The sequence below is a fragment of the Mus pahari genome, chromosome 10, assembly GCF_900095145.1.
Source record: "Mus pahari chromosome 10, PAHARI_EIJ_v1.1, whole genome shotgun sequence".
In the NCBI taxonomy this organism is placed as follows: Eukaryota; Metazoa; Chordata; class Mammalia; order Rodentia; family Muridae; genus Mus; species Mus pahari.
In genome coordinates, this window is record NC_034599.1 from 57,011,626 (window position 1) to 57,025,884 (window position 14,259).

The window sequence follows — 14,259 nt, forward strand, 5'->3', positions numbered from 1 at the left end:
TAAAGGATTACAGACTCTACCTCCCTCTAGAGTTCTCTCTTTTCAGACTGCGAGCTCTCCCCAAGCGACCTCTCCTCATCTTACCTTTTGAATTCATGTACAGACATCCAGTCCTAATTCCTGGCTTCTCGCCCAAGCGCTCTCTCCTTCCAGATCATTCGCTTACCCCATTACTCTCTCATCTTCGCTCTCTCCTATGAAACTTTGCTGACCATCACTTGCCTCAACCACACACTGTTTCCCGCCCATTACCTGTTAATATTGGAGATCAAGTCCTTTTATCTCCTCCAGGTCATCAATCTTCACCTCTCTCTCCAAAGTGGCAGGGTCCTTTTAAGGTTATCCTCGTAATTCCTACAGCTGCTAAGCTTAAGGGACTCTCTCATTGGGTCTACCTGTCTCACCTAAAACCCTTCATTTCCCCACCTAAAGATGATTCCTCTTCATACACATCAATCCTAACAGGACCATGCTCCATTAAGCTCCAAAAGACATCAAGACCACCTGTCTTGTCTCCCATCCTAGAGAATGAGGCTTCACTCCGACAGCCAAACCCAACCTTGCTGGATGAGACACTAGATTAGTTGTAGCTTTTTCATCTTTTCCCTGCTGTTCATTTCCATCAAGGGTAGTCCTTACATCTGGAGATTCGAAGTTGGAGAAATATCTGCTGACAGCAAGCAGCTTTCCAAATAGGATCAGGAAACTGCTCCATCTTGTGCCAGGAACCTATCCAGATTGCCATCGTCCCTATATCTGTGGCTCCATCCGCATATTATGACCTTTATACCTGTTTTCTCTTTGACCAGACAAAAGATTATTGCAGAAAATGGCNNGANNNGTATGGGGGCTGCCCATACTGGTCTTGTGAGATACACATGCTAGGGACACGGATTAATCACTTCTACTATTGATTCCGCAAGACACTCCTCTACATTCGAGACCCATGGAATCCCAGGTGGGAATAGGAGTTGCTGATAAGCTTTACCACAAAACTCAGCCCAGTTCCCAGTAAGTACCATCCACATCCAGAGACAATATGTCTCAATCGCCCCTTGTCTTATTAATCTTGTCTCTACATTCCTTCAGTGACAAGTACAAAATTTCTAACCAAGCTGTTATTCAGCTCCTGTTACAGNATTACCAGCTGCTGCCCACAAAGAAATCACTGTCCATAGAAGAACCTGATTCAGGCGATTGCCACACAAACTCCGATGGTGAAGACCAGATATACCCTGAAAAGTGATGACGCCCCTAAACAGCAGTAAGTAGCTTAAGAGACACAACGCCCCTATTCCCTCTTCACCATTGGTTTCCCCTCTTTTTCTCCCCTTCTTTTTATAGTAACAAGAAGGGAGGAATGTTAGCACCAGGATACTCCAAGCCCTGGCCTAACCATGTGACCCTGGACCTGCGTTGCCAGGACAACGACCCTCAATCCCACAACTCACCTGGCTCAGTTCTCACCCTCATTGGTGTGACATCATTCTCCGTATAAATTAGGGGATCACCCCCTCCTCACTCTCTTCTCCTCTTCTCTTCCCCCCTCCCCCCTTCCCCCTCCTCTTCTCTTCCTCTTCCTCCTCTTCTTCTCTTTCCCCTTCTCCTCTCTCTCCTCTTCTCTCCTCTTCTCTTCTATTCGCTTTGCCACCCCCCCATCCCTGCTTAATAAACCTCTCTCACGTGGAATCACCTTGGTGTGGTCTGCTGTTTGGTTTATCCGCCCAAAACATAAAAGTACCAGCTTTCTGATCTGGCCTGATCCTTTGCAACTTAAAAAACTGTTTAAAATATACTACAAAGTTCTCTTAATAATAAATATTCAACAGAATAGTGAGTAGGAGACAAGGGAGCTTCTTACAAAAGGGAAGAGGAAGAGACCAGCAGTTTTGAGTCCTTATCAGCTATCACATTTTCTGCTCTGAACTAGAGAGACAGGCTCTATTTTCCAGATAAGAACACAGATGTCAGCCGGGCAGTGGTGGCGCACGCCTTTGATTCCAGCACTTGGGAGGCAGAGGCAGGTGGATTTCTGAGTTCGAGGCCAGCCTGGTCTGCAGAGTGAGTTCCAAGACAGCCAGGGCCACACAGAGAAACCCTGTCTCGAAAAACCAAAAAAATAAAAAGAACACAGATGTCGAGTCAAGTGCTGACCTACCCAGGCTCTGCTGCTGCTGTCAATCACTGCTTGTACTAGCTCTCTCACTGGCACCCCAAAAGTGTCTAGGACTAAATGAGATCACGTGCGTACCCATGAAAGTGTGGAAGTGTTTCTAAACAGGAAGGTGACTGAATTGGATAAACTGCAGAGTTCTATTTTCCTAATTAGTAACCTATAGGTTACTAATTTGTTCAAAATTATAATTTGACCCAGGACTAATAAATGGTACAGGTAGAAATCTAACAAATGATATGGATAAAGCTAGATTATAGGCCTAACTACAATTTAAGTTCTTTGCTTTTTGAGATAGGTTTCTCTCTGTAGCCTTGGCTGTCTTGGAGCTCACTGTAGATCAGGCCAGTCTAGAACTCAAGAGTCCACCTGCCTCTACCTCCCTAATACTGGGATCAAAGGCATGCACCACCACATCCAGCCAATTTTAAACTTTAGTCCAATGTTTGCCACAGTCCAATGTTTGCCACATAACATTTCTAAACTTCATTTCTTATCATTTATCTTTGTTTTACCACAACAGGCAAAACTTTTTAAAAACCATTCCAGATGTCATTTATTTGCTTTCCAAATTTCAAAACAGTCAATAAAATTTTTTGTCTCCAATTTCTAACAGAGCCTTCAATGAAGTACCTCCTATTTTAGGTGATATAAGCTGAAGAAATCTATAAAGTACTCACTAAAGAGAGTATCATTCAAAATTCCAAATTAAGCAGGTTATATGCGAGTACCAACAGCAGTTTAGGCCAGAAGTAATCCAAATGTCCAACTAATGACAGGATAAGCTGGCTTATGTGTACGATGGAATATAACTTAACAACATATTGATTCCAATACCTACCAGTGCCTGTGATGATTTGTATATGCTTGGCCCAGGAAGTGGCACTAGTAGGAGGTGTGACCTTGTTGGAGTAGGTGTGTCACTGTGGGCGTGGCCTTTAAAACCTTGATCCTAGCTGCCTGGAAGCCAGTCTTCTCCTAGTGGCCTTCAGATGAAGATGTAGAACTCTCAGCTCTGCCTGTACCATGCCTGCTTGGACGCTGCCTTGATGATAATAGACTGAACCTCTGAACCTGTGAGCCAGCCCCAATGAAATGTTGTCCTTATAAGAGTTGCCTTGGTCATGGTGTCTGTTCACAGCAGTAAAACCCTAACTAAGACACTACCCCAACATGGATGAATCTCCAAAACATAATCCAAGGCTATTCACTACATATAATCCCATTTCTGTCAGTGGCTAGAAGAGAGATCTATCAAGGAGGATAGTGCAAAAAATAAATAAATAAATAAAATAAAAAAGGAACTTTCTAGGGGCAATAAAAATATTCTAGAGCTAGAGAGATGGCTCAAAGGATAAGAGTACTGACTGTTCTTCCAGAGGTCCTGAGTTCATTTCCCAGCAACCACATGGTTTTCTTGTAAATAAATCACCAATCATCAGAAAATACATGTCTGTATTACTATTAGCTGAAATTCAGAAATTCAACACATGCTCAGTAACTTTGTCATAGTCCAGTGACATGCTTACAGCAATGATAAGTCAATCACCCAGAAACCTAGGGCACCCAGATGCCATCCAGGCAGAGGAGGAGACCCAGAGGTCCACCTGCTGGTGGCTCAACTGAAGTGGAAGCCACTAAGATGTACAATTATGTGGTGGACAGATGGGAGAAAAAGAGAAGTAGAACAGTCTGAACATTATGAAGAGAGGTAGAACTGGAGACCTGAGGGTGGAAAGGAATAGCCTATTGTGAACTGCCACCTGAGGCCATGGTGAAGTTCCAGTTCATGTTGCTGCTGAGGGCCATGTCTGGGTCTGTGGCCATATAGCAGCAGGAGTCTGTGTCTACGACTGTGACTCATATTACCACTAAAGATCATGTGAAGGTCCCTGGTCTGGGCTGCTGCCTGGGACCATGTCCAAGAGCTGTGTAGAGCTGACCCCGCCCCTCTCACAGGCTGCAGTACTTGGGAGAGCAGGCCCTGCACCTTACCTGGGAAGTACAGTAGAGCTGGCCCTGATGGTGAAATCGCAGGTGTGGAGGTGAGTCAGCTCTGAGGGTGTAAGAAGGAGAGGTGTCCCAGCCCCTTGCTAGCTACAGCACATGGGAGAGCAACCACACCTTGACTGGGCAGCAAAGTAGAGCTGGTTCTGGCAGCATGGGTGTGGGTGGGCTGACCATGAGAGCAGAACAGCTGCCCCTACCCTTTGACAGCTGTAGCATTGGGGCAGTGCTGGAGAGCTCACCCCTGTGGTGTGGATGCAGGAGAGTTGGCGGGATGACCAGCTCAGTTACCATGTAGGCCTGAGATCCAGGGCTTTGAGTTAGTCTACCTCAACTATGAACCGCTGGAAGACATGAAGAGGCCAGTTCTGCAGATCAAAGATGCAGGATCTCCACGACACAGGGCAACAACAGGATATTCGAGGAGTCCTGGTGAGGATCCAGTACACCGTTGCAGAAGCCAGGGGCCTTGAAACCCACCATTGACTCACTGCAATGAACACTTGCAAGTAAAGATAAGTGGACAAAAGGGTATATCTTTTGGGAGACACTAACACGCTACAGCTTCCATGATAAGATGTTTTTTATGCTTTTTTTCTTTTGGGGGAGAAGCAAGGGTGGAGGAGGTTATGAAGGGATGTAGAGATGAGTGGAATTGGGATACATGATGTGAAACTCACAAAGAATCAATACAAAGTTTATTAAAATACAATTACAAATGCTTAAAATTTCCAGTTTTCTTTCTTTAAAAGTTTTAAATTTATTTTCTGAGAACAAAGCAAACACAAACATCACATCCAAACCTATTTTAAACCAAATACTCTTTCAGGCTAGGTGCCACATATATGTTTCAAATCCAATGGTGGTTTTTTTTTTTTTTTTTTAACTACATTGAAAATTACAGAAAGTTTATTTTTAAAAAATAAGTTATCCAGTATGAGTTCCCTCCAAATCCTTATTTTTCCCCTTCAGATTTTAGTGTCTAAAACAGGCAATTCTTTAATAGAAGTTGGAAATGCATTATAATTTCTACACAGATTACTATATGCTTTTATTTTTTCTTTAGCGTTGTAGAGATTGTTGAGAAGCACAGCATATATATTACTTGACTCCAATTTTAATTTCTTCCTCTAATGTTTCTAAACATTTATAATTTTAGGAATAACTTTAAATTAGATCTAGTATCCAAGAACATAAAAATCTGTGTGCTGAGTCCCTTTTGTAAACTAGCACACTATCTTCATGAAATGTCCATAAATCCTCCCCCTGTAAATCACCCCCAGATTACTCAAACACCAACTGTTAGAATACAAATGCTTTGTCAGTAGTTGTTATATTATACTGTTTAGGAAACTACCACAAGGAAATAAAGTTTACATAGTTTTTCCTGCAAACATTTTTGCATTGATGTTGGTCAAATCCACCAATATGGAACTTGCTGAGACGAGGGACAACCACATTAAGTGGTTGAATTCATACTTCAGAGGGAAATGTAATGCCTATTTTAGCTGCTAGATGATTTTGTCATGTAGCCCAGGCTAGCCTTGAACTTTCAATCTTTCTGCCTTAGCCTCTCAAGTAACCTACAATGCACTACCAAGGTTGGCTCACTAAAGTACTTTTGTATTATTAGGATATTTTGACTTAAAACTTCATGTGCTATAAATTAATCAGGGTAGCTATTAATAACAATCATTATTCTCTCAAAGTCTTACTAGTTCTGTTTAATCTTACTAGGAAAAGCAAAACAGAGTATGAATCTCTTTTTTAGAATAGGAACAAAACACTATTATGTAAGCTTTTAGATTTGAAAACATAGAGCACTACTCAGAAATAAATAAGCACTTGGCATGCAACCACTGACAACATTATGTCTGTGTTTAATATACCAATTATCTCAGAAAACTAGTGTTGCTATTTATTTATGTATGTATTTATTTATGTATTTGTTTATATATGTATGTATTTATTTATTTATTTATGGTTTTAGAGCTTTATTGTAGAAATGCAGAGAGAAAGAGAGAAGGTAAAAGAGAGAGGCCAGCCATGGCCACGTGGAGAGAGGGGGAAGGGAGAAAGAGAAGGGGAGCTAGAGATGAGAGTAAGAAAGATGAGAGCTTAAGAGCTTGTTTTTTATTTTTAATTTATTTATTTTGTGTGTGTTTTTTGAGACAGGCTATCTCTGTGTAGACCTGACTGGCCTGGAACTCACTCTGTAGACCAGGCTGGACTCAAACTCAAGAGATTTGCCTACCTCTGCCTCCACTACATCTAGCTAGAAAACTTCTAAGGCTTTCACTTCAGGATTTTAGGCTTGGTACTTAGACAATTATATGCATATTTAAATGTAAAGTAATGACCTCAGCACAGAAGTGCTAAGGTAGCCACAGACAAAGACTACTGAGTGGATATGGCTACATTCCAATAAAACATTATTTACTAAACCAAGTGGCCAGGCTGTAGGCCAATTTGATGACTTTTGTCCCCAGGCAAACATTTCTTTTTATTACACCTCATCACACCGTCCTGCCTCCTTGCATCTGGTAGTAGTTATTTAAAGATACACTAATCATTTAAATGGTAAAGGCCTCCCACTACCCACTTTCTGCTGACAGGATCTCATGTATTCCAGTGAGGCTTCCAACCTGCTAAGGAGCTGAGGAGGACCTTGAATTTCTAACCCTCCTGCCTCTGTCTCCAAAGTGAGATTATAGGTGTCCCCCACCACATCTGGTTTAAGTGGTATGAGGGATGGAACCCTGGGCTTTGTGTATGCCAAGCAAATATAAAATGCTTTAAAACCCCATAAAAATGTTTTTAACTACAAATCTCTAGAGACTCAGAAATAAAAATGTTTTAATAAAATAAACATTAAAGTGTGTTTGAAAACATGTCAGGGTACAATTACATTTTATTAAGTAATCTTACCTTAATCAAATGAAAGAATCAAAATCTTAGTACATTTCTGGCTTCAATTCAAAAAGTATTTGAATCAAAACTTCAGTTTCTTGTTAAATTCCTAGAAAAAAAAATGAAAAACCTTTAAGCAAGGTTCTAGTTGCAGATAAAATATAGCAAATACAACACTTCAACTGTCCCATCAACTGAATGTAGCTCTAAGACCTAAATGTCTAAAATAGAATACATGGGAACCCTAAAAAGTAATGGCAATAGGCAGGTCCTATAAGAGGACTAGAATGCAAAGCACTATTTTAGAATGGCCATCATTTTGTTCTCATTTAGTATCATCCAGCCTGAAGTGTATATAGCCCAAATGACAAGTTTCATGTTCCAGCTGTGACTGAAAAGGTAAATCTTTCACAAGAAAGTATAGGAAATACACACACACACACACACACACACACACACACACACACACACACCTCTCCTCCATCTTCAGCCCACTTATCTGTGGGAGCAATAGCAATAAAGATCATGAGTCTAAAACTCAGGGGCAAGGAAACCTTGCTCTCTGGTCAGAGGTGCTACAATTCCAAGAGGATATATGGAATCCTTAGTGTATGTGGTTCTGCCCCATCCCCTCCTATATCCTCCTACTGATGAGTCCTGAAGATGAGTACAGCTTCAGGGAACGTACCTTAACAAATAAAGCTTCACCTTTCTGATCAGAGATTGAAAAGGGGAGCCCAGAGACCACTAAACAAGGAGACCAACACTATAGCAAATTATCATACTGTAGGTGCACCATGAAATATGATGGGATTACAGAGTGACAATTTTCCCGATGCTGAAAATATTCTACAAGATGTACTTAGTACACCTAGCCTACTGAACACCACAGCCTAGTCTACATGCACCTAGACCACAAGTAGAATCTTCTAATAAAAGCCTGTTTTAAAATAAAGTGTTAAGTATCTTGTGTAATTTAGTAAACATTATACTGAAAGTGAAAACCCAGAAAACATGCATGCTTTGCTTAATACTGTGCCAAAGTTAAGAAGATCTCAGGTCTAACCACCATAAATGGAGTGCTGTTTCGATGGAATGATATATCAACATATAACTGTACACATTGATATAAATGACCAAGAAGAAGAAAAAGAGCAAACACTACCTTCTACAAGTAGTACTGCCTTCATGTACTTAAACCCAGAAAACAGTGTGAAAGGACATTTTTGGTTCTGTGTTGCTATTTTCTAAAACCCACAATTCAATCGTGAGGAAAAGTGCCAAACCATATGAGATACATTCTATAGTACACCTGGCTAGTACTCAGAATAATAACGTAAAGCAAAGACAGACAGGAAACTGTTATAGACTATAGGAGACATTCCACAAAAGTCATGTGGAATTTTAGACTAGGAGAATACTAGTGAGGAAAAACCAAAGTTGCTGCCAACTTGACTACTTCTAGAATTAACTGAAGTCCAAGCAGGTGGGTATAGCTGTGAGGGATTTTTTTCTAGATTGGATCATTTGAGGTTCAGAAGATCCACCCTACATCTGGGCCATACTTTCTAGTGGCAGCCTAGAGAAAAGTCATGGAAGGAGGAAGCTTTTGACTTTTGGCCTGCTTGTCCTCACTAGAGATGGCAAATTCATTCCTTAACTATTATTAGAGCCTTCTTCTTTAGAATTCTAATGTATACTGAAGGTCAGCTGAGACGTTCAGCCTCCTGGACCAAACTATTAGATTCTTGGACTTTCCATCAGGAAGCAACCGTTGTTGGATTATCAGGATCACACTTGTAAGTCACTCTAATAAATCAAGTGTGTGTGTGTGTGTGTGTGTGTGTGTGTGTTTCATTCTATCAGCTCTCTTTCTCTAGAGAACCCTGACTAATTTAACAGATATTAAAGCAACAATGTTATTAGTTTTATGCAACTAATAAACTTTAGCTGGCATAGTGGTATACAACTGTAAATCTAGTTACTTGTGAGGCTGAAGCAGGAATATCACAACTTACAAGCCAGACAGGACTATACAGTGAAATCCCAGCTCAAAGACAAAACAACTCCAATAGAATAAGCCCAAAAAGCTTTTTTTTTTAATTTAATTTTATTATTATTATTATTTTTAAAGAATACTGACTTGTGGGACAGGGATAGGACTCAATTTGTAAAGTGCTTCTATGCAAGCATGAGGATCAGAATTTAGATCCCTAACAGCCAAATAAAAAAGCTGATGTGATCCAAATGCTTGGGGAAGGAGCATGGGGCGATAGGAATACCCTTAGGGCATTCTGACCAGCCAGTCTATCCAAAATGGTGAGCTCTGGGGGCAGTGAGAGATTGTCTCAAAAAGGAGATAGAGCAATGGAGAAAGACACTCAATACAGACCACTGGCTTTCATGTGCAGGTGCTCTGGCAAATGCATATGCACCCCCCACTGCCATCCCCCACATACACTCCTAACTTTTCTACCTAACTTCTACAATAGGTAGAAAAGGGGGTGGTATTACATAGAAAACATTCTGAAAATAAAAAACAATTAGAAATGAAATGGTATGCTTCAGGAACTTAGGTTTGCTCCATAAATATATGGTGATGAAAATGATTTACATTGGTTACTGAACTCTTTATAACCAAAGTTCTCTGTATGTGGTATTTGTAAAAATTCAACAAGGTCATTTTAACGTCATCATTCATTCATACAGTTCCCACTAGAAAGCCATGTGCATTGTTTCACATAATCTCACTAGATATTCAATTTACTTGTTAAAAGGCTGTTTTATAACCAAATCAGACTCCCCAAAATGCAAGACCCGCCAAGCTGTCTATCCCTCTGTGGCACTGGATGCGTTTAAGCAGCTCCTATATTTTAATGTTCAGAATAACAGAGATTTCACTCCATTTTCCAAAGAATCAAGAAAACTTCAGTATTTCTTTCTTCCCTGTTCTTTGTTGTGTAGGACCTATGACACCAAAATTCCCTGTTTAGTGCGTACAGTAATGCCATTATATAACAGTCATTTGAATATTTTAATTTAGTCAATTAAACATTTAATAAGAGAAATAAAACAAGACAAAAATCCTATAATCATGGAAATAAGTGAGTAAATAGAGTTGGCCTTTAGAAGATGTAAGAGGCGATGGGAAAGAAGGTCAACAACAACTGCTTAGAGTGGGCTATGACCTCATCTGTGGTTGCATAACTCAAGCAGAGGTCACAAAAACTTTGGCAACAATAAAAGGTTCTGCATGTGCAACAACCAAGGCTTGATTCAAAACCCAACAAGCAATGAGCTCAGAGTGTTTCCAGCAGTGTTCTCGGACTCCACTGCAGCCATGGTTCCAAAAACAACCACATTGTGCACATGCCTTCATGTCATGCAATGCCAATATGCACTGTCTCAAACACCTAAGCTCAGATTCTAAACCATTACACTATGAATTGCAACACTTTAAATATACATACAAAATCTGCTTGTACAGAAACACAACGGTTTAATCATGGAACTCAAAGAATTTTAATATTTTCCTATCATTTATTGGCATGGAAGCATCAAATTAGTATATCTTTGTGTTACACTGGGCTACCATATTTTATTTAAACAGTTTAAACAATTGTTGTTTGAACTTACTGTCTAGAGTTTTTTTTTTAAAAAATGTTAAATATATTTTGGAATGGGAGTATAGAAAATTTCCAATAACTTCTGAACTGACCCTAAACCTACTTCTGTCATTTTTGTACCAGGTATTTATGTGAAGTGATGTTCTCTCACCATTAATAATTGTAACATCAAAAAACTTATCAACTCTGAATGAAGGTAAAATGCTCTGTATCCTGGAGTGTCAGATATTTATACAAGATTATACAATGGTTCTTATAGGAAAAAGATACACATCTCATTAGTATGCAATTTTGCTTTCCTCTTTAATGAATGGCAAAAGTATATGTAAACCAAGAAATTGTTTTAAAATAAATATATGGTTATCATTAAATGTCTGAATTGTATACATTTTAAATGTGTCTCATGAAATGTTTTGCCAAAAAGGGGTTATAAGTGGAAAAAAAGTTTAAGCAGTTCTAATAGACAATAAGGTTACCAGATAACTGCTTTGTAGCATAAGAATCTTTAAGATAATCAAAATTGGGTAGACTAAATGATAGCACCCAAAAACAACAGACCTCTGTCATTATCATTGTTACAAGATTCTATTTTTCTTTAAGTTCCATGTAATTAGAATTTTTACACATGAATTAAATCCAATAGGACACTATAGTTTCTTAGCCACTGAGGTACTAAAAAGAAGTTCCTATTTCACAAGCACATTTTAAAGAATATATAGCACATTAAACCACCTGTCTCTATCAAAATGAAGACAGCAATTGCCTTCCTTCACCCAAGTTAATGCCTTAACATTAACACAGCAGAGGTTGATCTGCATGAAAATAAATCTAATGAATTTTCCATTCACTATTACTGAAGTCCTTCTTTCAGAAATGAAGCTCTGTATCTACTTATGAGAAACACAAGTAGTCAGACTGTTAAGAATTTATCCACAGGGATAGAGAGACACCTCCCTCAGGCAGTAAAGCACTTGCTTCAACTTGAGTTCAGTTCCCAGTACCCATGTAAAAGAAAATGGATCCTCCTGGCATATGTTTGTAATCTCTGTCTTAGGGAGACAGGTAGATCTCTTAGGCTCAGTGACTAGCTAGCCTTGTGTACTTGGTGAGTTTCAGGCTAGTTGGTGAGAGACTGTCTCAAAAACCAAAGTGGATGGTTCCTAGATATTGATACAAGAGGTTGACCTCTGGGCTCCACATGCATATGCACATGTAACTGTGTGTGTGTGTATACAGCAAAAAATTATAACTTTTAATAATGTTAAATTGCAGAAGAATCAAGAAGGAGTTTAAGATAAAGAGCTTAGTATGAACCAAAATTAAGAAGGAACCTTATGCCTTAAAGGGTCCATGTTATATTTATACATTTATGTATTATAGAGAAACTTGCTTTATTTTTATTTATATTATAGCTACTTGCTAACAGCTCTAAAAGTTCTGTGATGACAACATAGGAAATTTCTGTCTGGGCAGATTATCTATAAATCTCATATATCTATCCTTACTCCAATCCATTGATAAAATTCCCCACTACTGCTTTGGGATCACTGAGAAAACTCAGAATAACTGCCCTTAAAAGTCTTGGAACAACTATTGAGAATCCTATAATTTCCTCATTTAAGAGATAAATAAATGGTAGCTCACTGAAATTAGTGGTGCACTAACATGTGATGAAGACAGAAGCAAAGACAGTATACCCCATTATTTTAAAAGCCAGACCATTTACAGAAAAGCTAGACTGAGAAACCACTGCTGCTGCCACTGCTTCTTCCTCTTCCTCTTCCTCCCCTTTCCTCCTCTTTTCTTCTTTTCTTTTCTTTTCTTTTTTTTTTTAAGACATGATTTCACTTTGTAGCCTTCAGCTGGCTTGGAATTTGGAATTTGATATGTAGACCAGGTTGGCTGCAGACTCACAGTGCAGTGCTGGGATTAAAGGCCTATATCATCCATTCTAAGAAGATAATCTGTTTCTGGGTTGGCAATTCGTCACTGTTGAATACTGCTTTCCAAGTCACTGCTGATTTTTTTTAAAACTGAGTAACTCCTTGCTAGTTGTTGAATGGGAGAGAGAGGACTTTGCTAATTTACACAGTAACAATTATTTGTAGAATTACTGTGGGGGGCGGGGGGGGGGCATGCTCACATGTGAGTTAGCTCTATATGTAGATCAGGCTAACCTTAATCAGAGACCTACCTATCTCTACCTACCAAGTTCTGGTATTGAAGGTGTATGCCACCACATGGACTGCTCTGTTATTCTTAACTCTTTTACATCACACTCCCACATCTACCCTTTAGGAAGGAAAAAAAGCTAAACCAAAACTAACTTCATGTGTAAAAGAACAAAATGCTGGGGGCTAACTGGAACCACAGAACTCTGGAGGATGAGGCAACCTAGGCCACAGTGAGATCCATTGTCAAAGGAAAGAGAGTAAGGGAAGGAAGGAGTGGGAAGAGGTATGTGGAGAGCTGATGAGAAGGGAAGGTATGCCACAAACCAATCAGAAGTTAGCATTTTATCTTGTCTATAGCATGAAAAGAACAGGAGAGCACCACAGACAGGTTACGCCAAACTGCAAACATTTTGTTCCTTGTCACAAAACCAAGAAATGTATTTATTAAAGACTCTTGTTACAGAATAGAACTGATTTCCGTTCAAAGCTAGGGCTTTTATTTCTAAGTCTGAAACCACCTCTCTGCTGCTTTGTATTTACACACTTTCTTTAAAATATTAACAACCACCTCACAAACAGTCTGTTTAACAGTAATTATAATTTATCTAGTTAACAGCAAAGCCTGCCACAACACAGATGGCAGGAGACTTTCTCCTTTCCTCATCAGTGTCAAAGAACTTCTATTTCATGATTAAGAAGTCTGCACATGGTATTTACAAACTAGTGACAGAATTACTTTATTGGGAAAGTCAACCCAGCAAAATTCTTGATTATTTATTAATACAAAGATTTATTTCTTACTACCCTGGCCAACCCTAGCCAAATTCGAGATTAACAAATCAGAATGGATAGAGCCTGCACTGTTGATTTGACTCAGGTCTTTAAAGTACACCAATTCCCTGAAAAGCACAAGTCCCCAAATTCTGCTGCAAGTGGAACTGTCTCAGCAGCATTCAAAAATCTCAGTGTGCAAATTACTCTAAACTCGGGTCTGGGTATGAGACTGGGATGGCTCTTAAAATTCTAAGCAGTTACATAAGGCTCATTCCTAGCAATTTATAATATTAGGAGGCTTGGCATCTGGCACTGGCTCTGTCATGAGCAAGCCTGGGTACATCTCTATGTGACTATTTTCTCATCTGGAAAGTTATTTGTAATATTTAACATGCTGTGAGACTAGGATGATGTTTTTTAGTTCTCCTACAAAGATTGAACTGACTTCAATATATAAACTATGCCAAGGGGGTGGGCAACAGTAACAAGAAACAGTTGGAATCTATGGTCTGTTAAAAGCTTAGTTTTGGGCTGGAGAGATGGCTCAGTGGGTAAGAGCACCCGACTACTCTTCCAAAGGTCCTGAGTTCAAATC

At 39.4% G+C, this 14,259-nt stretch overlaps 1 protein-coding gene across 1 annotated transcript in view; it reads right to left on the reverse strand.

Annotated features, from left to right (window-relative positions):
- Glce (glucuronic acid epimerase) overlaps positions 1-14,259 on the reverse strand; it is a 67,276-nt gene that overhangs the window by 30,145 nt on the left and 22,872 nt on the right. Inside the window, exon 2 of the mRNA XM_021206471.2 lies at positions 7,109-7,199. The gene's annotated coding sequence lies outside the window, so the exon portion shown is untranslated. The remainder of the gene's footprint in view (positions 1-7,108; positions 7,200-14,259) is intronic.